This window comes from Austrofundulus limnaeus, unplaced genomic scaffold (assembly GCF_001266775.1).
Source record: "Austrofundulus limnaeus strain Quisiro unplaced genomic scaffold, Austrofundulus_limnaeus-1.0 Scaffold2, whole genome shotgun sequence".
NCBI classification, from domain to species: Eukaryota; Metazoa; Chordata; class Actinopteri; order Cyprinodontiformes; family Rivulidae; genus Austrofundulus; species Austrofundulus limnaeus.
In genome coordinates, this window is record NW_013952404.1 from 8,019,311 (window position 1) to 8,028,059 (window position 8,749).

An 8,749-nucleotide genomic window follows, 5' to 3' on the forward strand; every position below is an offset into this window, starting at 1 on the left:
TATATATTGTATATACTGTGTATGAAAAAGAAATCACCACACTTTATATGGTATGTTTTTCATAGCAGCAGGCCATTATATCTATTTACAAACCTTTTTAAAGCGGTCAAAAATGTAATATGGTAAAACGTTTTGTCTAATTGAAGTAAACAAAAAAATGTGTTAAATGTATGCTTTAAAGAATATAGCTAAAAGATTTAGCATTTGCTGAGGTTACATTTACTATGACTTCTTTATCACCACTCTTTAAGGTTTAAGTGGTTTTACCCTTTGTCCCATAGCATATTCACTCATGCTTTTCTTGTTTTACAAGGTCTGGGCATGCTTTTGTTTTGACAAATTACCCATATCAAATATTTTATTTTTCTACATTCAAATGATACCTTGTGTTTTTGTACCAAACAAAGTAAGCCTGACTTTAATGTGATGGCATAACTGAAATAGTTAAAGCTTTACTTAAGGAAGTGAAGAGTTACAGCCTGTAGCAGCTATAAAAGGAGATCTTTCAGTGGGTGCTGGAGATGAGGTAAACTCATATCTTCAGCAGAGGGCTAGACTCCTACGAACACTTAATTAATACCACCTGAATGCATTATATCTTCTGGCAAGTACAAGGCCTGAAGTCCGTATAACTTAGGGCAACAATCACACCAATTAACCCAGGGCACAAAACAATGTTGTGCTGCTACAGTATGAACCACTGTTTCTTCTGAACCCTTTTCTCAGACGGAGCAAGGTTAGGTTCAAAGGAGTAAATACCCATCTTGGTGCCCAGGTGCAGTTTTCAACATGGGGGTCATGTCTGCTACACAAAAAGCTTCTCTGCAAGACTAACAAAGGGCTTGCTAATAGCAGCCAGACGTTAGCCTTTTAGCCTTCGCAGTGTTTCTTTCCAAATAAAGAAATGTCTGAGCTTGTTTTCCCCTTTTTTGTCTCACTAACCAAGTGATTCATGTTTCAAAAAATAGCAAAAGTTAAAACATCTTTGATTCTTTTTCTGTTATTTCTTATAATAAAGTAACTGCTCTTTCTGTTACGATAAATTTTAAGTTAAATCAATAAAACATTTACTTCTCTTATAGAAATAAAAAGTCACTTTGGACCTTGAGGACTTCGGCAAAGATTTATTCACTGTTGGTATTTATTTTCTGCTCACACACGCAGACTCCTGCTCAGTTACAGTAGAACAACCGGCATCCTGGCAGCGGACCGGCTCACATTTGCAGGGCATCTCTGGTTTCCACTGTAGACCGTCCAACGCAAATACAAAGAACAACTGTCACATTCAAACTGGAGCTGAAATGACTGGCTCGGTTTCGATTCATCTTGTCTGTCCGGGTCCCTCCTTTTCATTCGCTGCCATGAAAAGTTGGAACTGTATGAGAACCCCGCGCTAGAGAGAGAAGATCAAGTGTGTAAGGATTTAACAGATGGAATTGGGACTAAATGAAGCACTAATGCATGGATGGTATGAATCCTCTGAGCAAGTTGTAGGTTATGCTGGGAAGGGATGAGATGCTTTCTGCTCAAGGTGGAAGTTACTTACTGTTTTAATATATGAGCTGCTAARTGTGTGTGTGAGTGTGTGTGTGTGTGTTTATTTTCTCAAATGTGATGAAGTTGTATCTGTAATTTTGAACATTTGTAGAAAGGAGCCTTAATGAAATATGATTAGTATAGGATTCATTATCCTAGAAATAGTTTGTGTTAATTTTTCCATTTTTACATTTGTGTAATCTATGGAAATTATGACTTCCAACACGGAACAATCAAAATGAAACAGCAGCATACACTCTAGTTTGTAGAATAAGTGTAATTAATTCTTGATTAAAAGGATCAGTGATGGATAGTGTTACATTCAGACTTATTTAATGGAAAAATAGTTTGTAAGCAACTATGCAACTGAAGACGTTAACTTAATTTTAATCAGGTTTAGAAACGATCAAATGGCTTTTCTAAAACTGACAAATTCTGTTATGAACTTGAGCTGTGACAAAATTTCCTAATTTGTGTTTATTTATTTATTTTTAATTGGCCTGCTGTTTTGATACTGATGTTGTCAGAAATGAGTTGTGATTTGATTTAGACACCTGTATAAATTTTGTATGTTACATTTACTGCTGTTGCTTCCTCTCTGGCACCTCTAACCTGTGGAGTGCCTCATGGGTTTGTATTTGGACAAGTTTTCTTTTATTCATATGTGTTCCCTCTGCTCCACTTGACGTTTTTTCATCTTTACGCTAATTATACATAGATTGTCCTTATCACCTGGTAATCTTGCCAACACTGTTGTTCTACACAATTACTTGACTGAATTTGAAAAAATGAATGTCTGAATTTTCTTCAGCTAACTTGCTGCATAGTACAGTTGATGTGTTAGTTTCTGATCCACACCAGGTTCCTGTACCCTCTTTAACTTGTCACACAAAATCAGCTGCTGAGAACTTAAGTGTCATCTTTGCCCATCAACTTAAATTCGTTAACGTTAAGTTTGTTGTTCAACTAATTTATTTTCACATGAGAAATAAAGCAAAAAAAATTACTCCCTGTTTTATTACAGCTTTGATTTTTTGTCATCACAGCTAAGCTATTGCAACTGTCTGTTCAAGCCAAGACTGCTGAGGGGTGGGCGATGGCAGGAATTTTGGTATCGATCTGAAACATGGCTAGAATCGCTGATTCTGATTCCGAAACTTGTCATGTTCATTAAATAATCACGTGATTTTGCCTTTAATTAATCAATTATGGTAAAAAACAGCAATATTAGGGATAATAAAATAATTTCTCTATTATCTTCTACCATACACAATTAAGAAAAAAGTCAGTAGTGCAAAATTACAAAAAAGAAGCAACAATGTAACAAAATATAACAATGTTAGCAACAACAAAAAAATTACTTCCACAGCACAGGGGCAGGATGTAGAGGATGAACAATTTAGAGACTTTGCAATACTGACTTTATTTTTCACAAATAAAATGAAAAATAAAGTCAGTAGTGCTACTAAAGTGTAAACAAAACAATCAATCTCATCACTCTAGTATCTATCCAATACCAATACTCATTGATTGCATCCATACATGGATTGATATGCCCACCCCTACTGTTAACAACTGACGCAAAATTGACTATTGTTTTAGAACCTGTTTGACTTTTTTAAGTGTTTGAAGTCACAGCTGAAAACCTACATTTTTTGCAACATCTTATTTGTTTTAGAACCATCTTTTGCATATCTTATTGCAAATAAAACCATTCTCATATCTCAGATGTTGGCTTTACTCATTTCTCTGTTAATATTTTACMTAAAGACTGTAGCTTTGATTTTAAACTGTGATATAAACATTAACTTTAAACCCAACATATAGTGTAAAACAAAGAGCTTAAAACAGATACTCAGATTCTCCTGGTGGTTGTTACTGGGGCAGCTTTGAGAGATTTTGTCGTTTTGTTCTACTGATGCTCACAGTGTTGCATTTGAAACTGTTGAGTCAGATTTCATTTAGCAGCTCTTTCATCTGTTTCAACTCAGTCAGSCAAGCTATCCCGATGTGTGCTGATGTGTCTTTGCAGATTTAGCGCTGGAGACGTGTGTAAATTTGTATGTGGGCCTGTCTGTGTTTCTTATTGTCTGTGCTTGTTCCGTTTGCAAGCGTGCAATACGCAGTGTGTGTATTCAAAYGTGCGCGTGCGGCTCCCAACCGAGAGCTATTATGTTGAGACAGCAGGTATAATATCTGCAAACCTTTGCTGCTGTGCTGGATAAGTAATGGCCTCAAGGCGTCACCTTTATCTGGAGCCACACTCCTGCAGCTGGGGATGCATATTCCCTGCCTCACACTTCTTCTATGACACAGGTACGGATGGCTCTGTGTGTGTGTGTGTGTGTGTGTGTGTGCGCTTCCCAATACAAAAGTGGTTATGAGGAACGTAGATAGGGCCGTGAGTGACACATTCATTTCCTTAACGGCTGTGGACGCAGTGACAGTGCAGCTGCCTTTTAAACAGCTTTAGCAGTATATCCCCAGACGACGTCGACAGTGGGTGAGCACAGAAGGAGTAGCCACTGGGAGCATCCCATCATGCTCTGCAAAATGGAGAAAGGGAGGCCATGGTGAGGACTGATATGAGGGAAGGAGGAGTGGTAGGAGGATGAAATTCCAGCTGAAATGGAGAAGGCAGAAAGTGGAAAGATGTGGGACTAAGGGGAGAACGATGTGTGAGATGGTTAGGGAGAGAAAATTGAAATGAGAGAGAGAGAGAGGCAGGGAGATAAGTGAAACAAAGGCAGAACTGGATGGAGAGTGAGTGAGCTTCATGGTCTCGGGCTCCATGGGAGGTTCAGCCCAATCATTTATAAAAGGTAAATGCTGTCAGGACGCAGGGCGTTTAAAGGTGCGGCACTGCAGGTGTGATTTATGCTCTCAGTACAGGGCTATAAATCACCCTGCCTTTGTTTCCACAGGCTGCTGCTGCTGCTACTGCTGCATCAAGACACAGTCATCCCTGCCTCATCTATAGCAGGTACACACATCCAAACACAGACACACACTCACACCTACACAGTCTGAGCAGGGAAGAAGCACCATGATGGGAATGGATGGAGGCTAGAATGGATGACGAGTAGGGGYAAACGGATTGTGGGTCTAGCAGTGTTGAGTCAAAGAGATGTGGATGAGCTTACATGCACAGGTGCAGAGGAACCTTCAATGCAGAGCAATGAGAATAGTCATATATGTTTGTAAATTAATAAAATATCAAGTTTGATTGAGCTTTCACATCTCAGTTGCTTTGCTTCCATCATTTTTCTCTTTTTATTCGTTTGAAACAAAACAGTAAAATCACATAATGAATATAAATTAGTAAAATCACATAATGAATATAAATTAAATGATAAATGACAAAAAATAATTATTTAAAGTAAACCACCAGTTTATTAACAAATTATTATGACTTAATAACAATTATGTGTCCATTGATGCTGACCCTGATCAGGTTATGTAATTCTGTTTTTTGTGAAAAAAGGTCAGTTTTTTTTCAGAGCTCTAAAATAGGTTTCTAGACTTCTAAAGTACTTTTTTCTGATTAGAACATCAACTCAACTGTTCAGTTTTTTATGAAAATGGTGCCATCCTAATATTTCATGATGCAAAAAAAAAAAGAAAAAAATATCAATGTTTTCTCGTAATCCCAAGTCATGGAGAAGCCTCGGCAGCGAGGACATAGGCATTATTGATATATGAGTGTGTGGGAGGGAACGGCACTTCAGCAAGGTCATAAGTCCTGTTTATGACAGTCACATTGTCAGCATTCTTATACTACAGCAGATAAAGCCRTTTGTTCTCCACAAAACACCCACCACATTGGCTCGGGTTTGAAATGGGTTAAAGTTCTCCGAACTACCGGAGTTAACGGCAAAAACAGTCGGGATCTTTGTACAAATCCCCAACGTGAGGAATGACAGCATTTCAGGAGTCGTGTTGTGACTCAGTGCACCATGAGTCAGTGACCTCCGGCATTTTCTTTTACTCCGTTGAGAAAGAAATAACTCTGCTCAAATACCAAAGAAGCAAAGGATTGGGTTTTATAAGAGATCACTTTAACTAGTAACAGGAACGTGAACAAAAATTCTCTTACTCAGAATGCAGTGCATTTTTCCTGTAGTACAAATCATTGATGTTACTGTTGAGAAGTTTCKCCTTGATCTCCTTTAATTTGTTATTTCACTTGGATAATCACTAATGATTTAGATAATTAAGAATTGTTCATGTTCAACCCATTTGTAATATAAATGACTGTCTATTGTCGATGGATTAMAAGAACTTTTAACTGTTTTATGCTATTTCTTCAAGAGGCTTCAACCTTCAAATATAAGAAAAAATAATATTGTCTTTTTTTCTAGGTTTAAAGTAGAACCACTATGAATCACCATGGTCTCATCTTTTATAAGAACATCAGTTAGTTTAGGTGCACCAGACATGGTAGCTTTTTCCCCTCATTAAAATCTCAATTCTATTCCAGCAGTCAGGGATGTTCTCCACTCAACAGAGAAATAAAAATGCATYAATAACCTCAGAGAAGAAGGCTTTCTGTTGCAAAGGAGGTGGACAAAATGGAGCCGTAACATGCTGCAAACACGTACAAGCTGACCTGAACGGCTGCTGGTATTCTGATTTCCCACAGGAGCTCCTCTCTGGCCCGTGCCGGTGTTTTTAGATTCCAGAGGGAGGCCATTAATGCTCAGCAGCCGACCTGATCCATATGTATGGCTGGCTGTTTCCCTGTGTTCGCCTCTCGCCTCTCTGGTTGCTTACCTGAATGTCTGAAAGTCTGCTTCAGCCCGAACGGGTCCCTACAARGACGGAAATAGAAAAGAACACAAAGGACAAGCAGGAGGGTTTAGCAAGGTGATTCCATGGTTTACAGATGGAGGAACACAAACGAGATCCCGTCCTTCAGCTCAGACCAGTCAGAACTGGTTAGCTGGAAACGTTTTAATAGATGAGGAGGGAGATGGGCACACTTWTGACAAATGGTAAGGGGCAAACAGCAAACAAAGGCCAGGTGTGTCAAGTTCAGGAGTACAACTGATGCAACCAAAGAGGACAAACTCCACCAAAATGGATGTAAAAATAAGCTATGAGCAAGGTATAACTCTATGTTTCAGTGCTGTCCTTTAAATATTTTTCGCCTTAAAAATACTTGAATAATTACTTGACATCAACTCAAAGAGCTCGTCCTTTTAGGGCGTTTCTCAGTTCTACATTTTAAACTATTTTAGTGTTGGTATTAAATATGTATAAACTGAATAAAGTGGATGTGAACCACGATGTCCAGATTTAGTCATCTCTTTTAGAGACTCAGCATGAGTCCAAGTCATTTTCACCATACGGCCTGTCTTGAAGCACAACAGAGGAATGTTCGAAATACTTGTGAATAATCTAAACAATTATTTAAGTGTCAAAAATCAATGCACTTAAAGTTTCCCGTTATGTCATATTCCCTATTGACTGAAAAAAAATTGTTCATAAACCACAGRAAATGAAATGAAAATAAAAGCAGATATTAATAGGAACCAAATTTTTATAGTAGTTTTAGCGTCCAAGATTATTTTTTCTCTATTTTTTGTTGTATCTTATCAAAATATTGAAAAACAAACACACAAGCCTTTTTTTCTTCTTCTTATTTTCATGACCAGATGGTGGTGACCGAACTTTTTTCAAATACAMTCACAGAATATTAAACACACCTTACCCCAAAGAATTTCGGAAGAAGAAAAACGAAGACACATTTCAAAACTTGAATTAGACTTTTTGTTCCTTTTACATTCATGCAGGCTGTTTGTGCCACTGAGAGAAAGCGTTCTCATTGTAAAATAGGTAAAAATGTCTAATAAATAATTTTAAATTAACTGCTAACTACAGCAGAAAAATGTATTTGAACACAGAATATTTTAAATTACAACAGCCACAAAAACACTGTTTTGTCCTTTATTTGAAAGCTCAAACATACAGTACATCAATATTTGGCAAAAAGTGGCAATAAAATGAGAAATGGTGAACGTTTTCCAAAAGCAATAATTCTAAAGACAACCTCCCTCTTGTTCATGTGTTTATTTTGTACTTGTTCATTTTGATTGAATGGTAGTATTTGTATTTATTTGTGAAAAATGAGCCGTGATTGGCTGAGAAAATGATCATGGAACAGTTTGCTCATCACTTGTTGTTGGCTATGGGTGTAATCCTAATATTTGGCAGAAAGAGGATGAGTCAGTCGCCTTCCAAGGGGGTGCGCTGAATTTCAATTTGCTCACCTCAAACTTTTTATCTGTTTATATGTATTTAAGGATTGTTCGTGCTGTATTTCCATTTAAATAAATCAGTTAAGACTCAGTATTTGCTGCTTGAATGTACGTTTTTTTCTCCTTTTAAGTATAAATGTTAGTAAAGTGGCAATATTTGAATTAAGGWGTTGCATTTTCTTTCCTCTGAGTTTTTCAGACTTTTAATAGTGACAACAATGTCATGAACACACGCAGTGGTGATATGTTCTGATCTCACGCCACCTGTCTTCCTTTCACTGTCCCTCTCATTTCCCATGAGCCTCTTCTCTGCATCTATGAAAGCAGTGCAACACTGAACCGCTATGGTTTATAGCAGACAACTCTTGTGTGTATAAAAGTGTAACAARGTTGGGTAGAGTACAAGTTTGGAGATGCAGCTGTCCGATTCGCACTCCAGTGTGAAAACAAATGATTTTCATTGAAATGTTTTATTATAAGGCTTATGTAGCCTTAGCGCAAAGTTGCATAGTGGAATAAAGACCAACCTAAAATGRAGTGACATCCAAAGTGCTCGTAATGCTTATAAGCTATTACCCCTGGTTAAAAACAAGGGGATTTATCAATGATGTGTCTCCTTTGACTGGGGCTAGTGGGACCGAATTGCAGCCCCAGTGTCTGGTTGGAGGCGGAGAAGGAAATAGATGGGTCTAGATATAATGGTGATGGCCCCTGGGTGGCACTCCTTTGAGAGAGAAAGAAGAGATTAGAGTGGAGGTGTGAGCTTGCTGTAAGATTACATTTTCCCTCTTTATAATGGATAAGTGCTTCTCTTTTTTCCCCTCCCTTTTCACTCCCACTTTTCTGCGTCTGTTTCACAGTGTTTCATTTCTCTCTCTGCCCTCCTTCGCCCTCCTTCACCACACACACACACACACACACACACACACACACACACACACACACACACACAC

The 8,749-nt window shown here is 37.9% G+C and overlaps 1 long non-coding RNA gene across 1 annotated transcript in view; it reads left to right on the forward strand.

Moving 5' to 3' along the window:
• Positions 1-1,401: 1,401 nt before the first annotated feature.
• Positions 1,402-8,749, forward strand: part of LOC106521785 (uncharacterized) — a 59,107-nt gene continuing 51,759 nt past the window's right edge. Inside the window, exon 1 of the long non-coding RNA XR_001310709.1 lies at positions 1,402-1,415. This is a non-coding gene — a long non-coding RNA (uncharacterized LOC106521785). The remainder of the gene's footprint in view (positions 1,416-8,749) is intronic.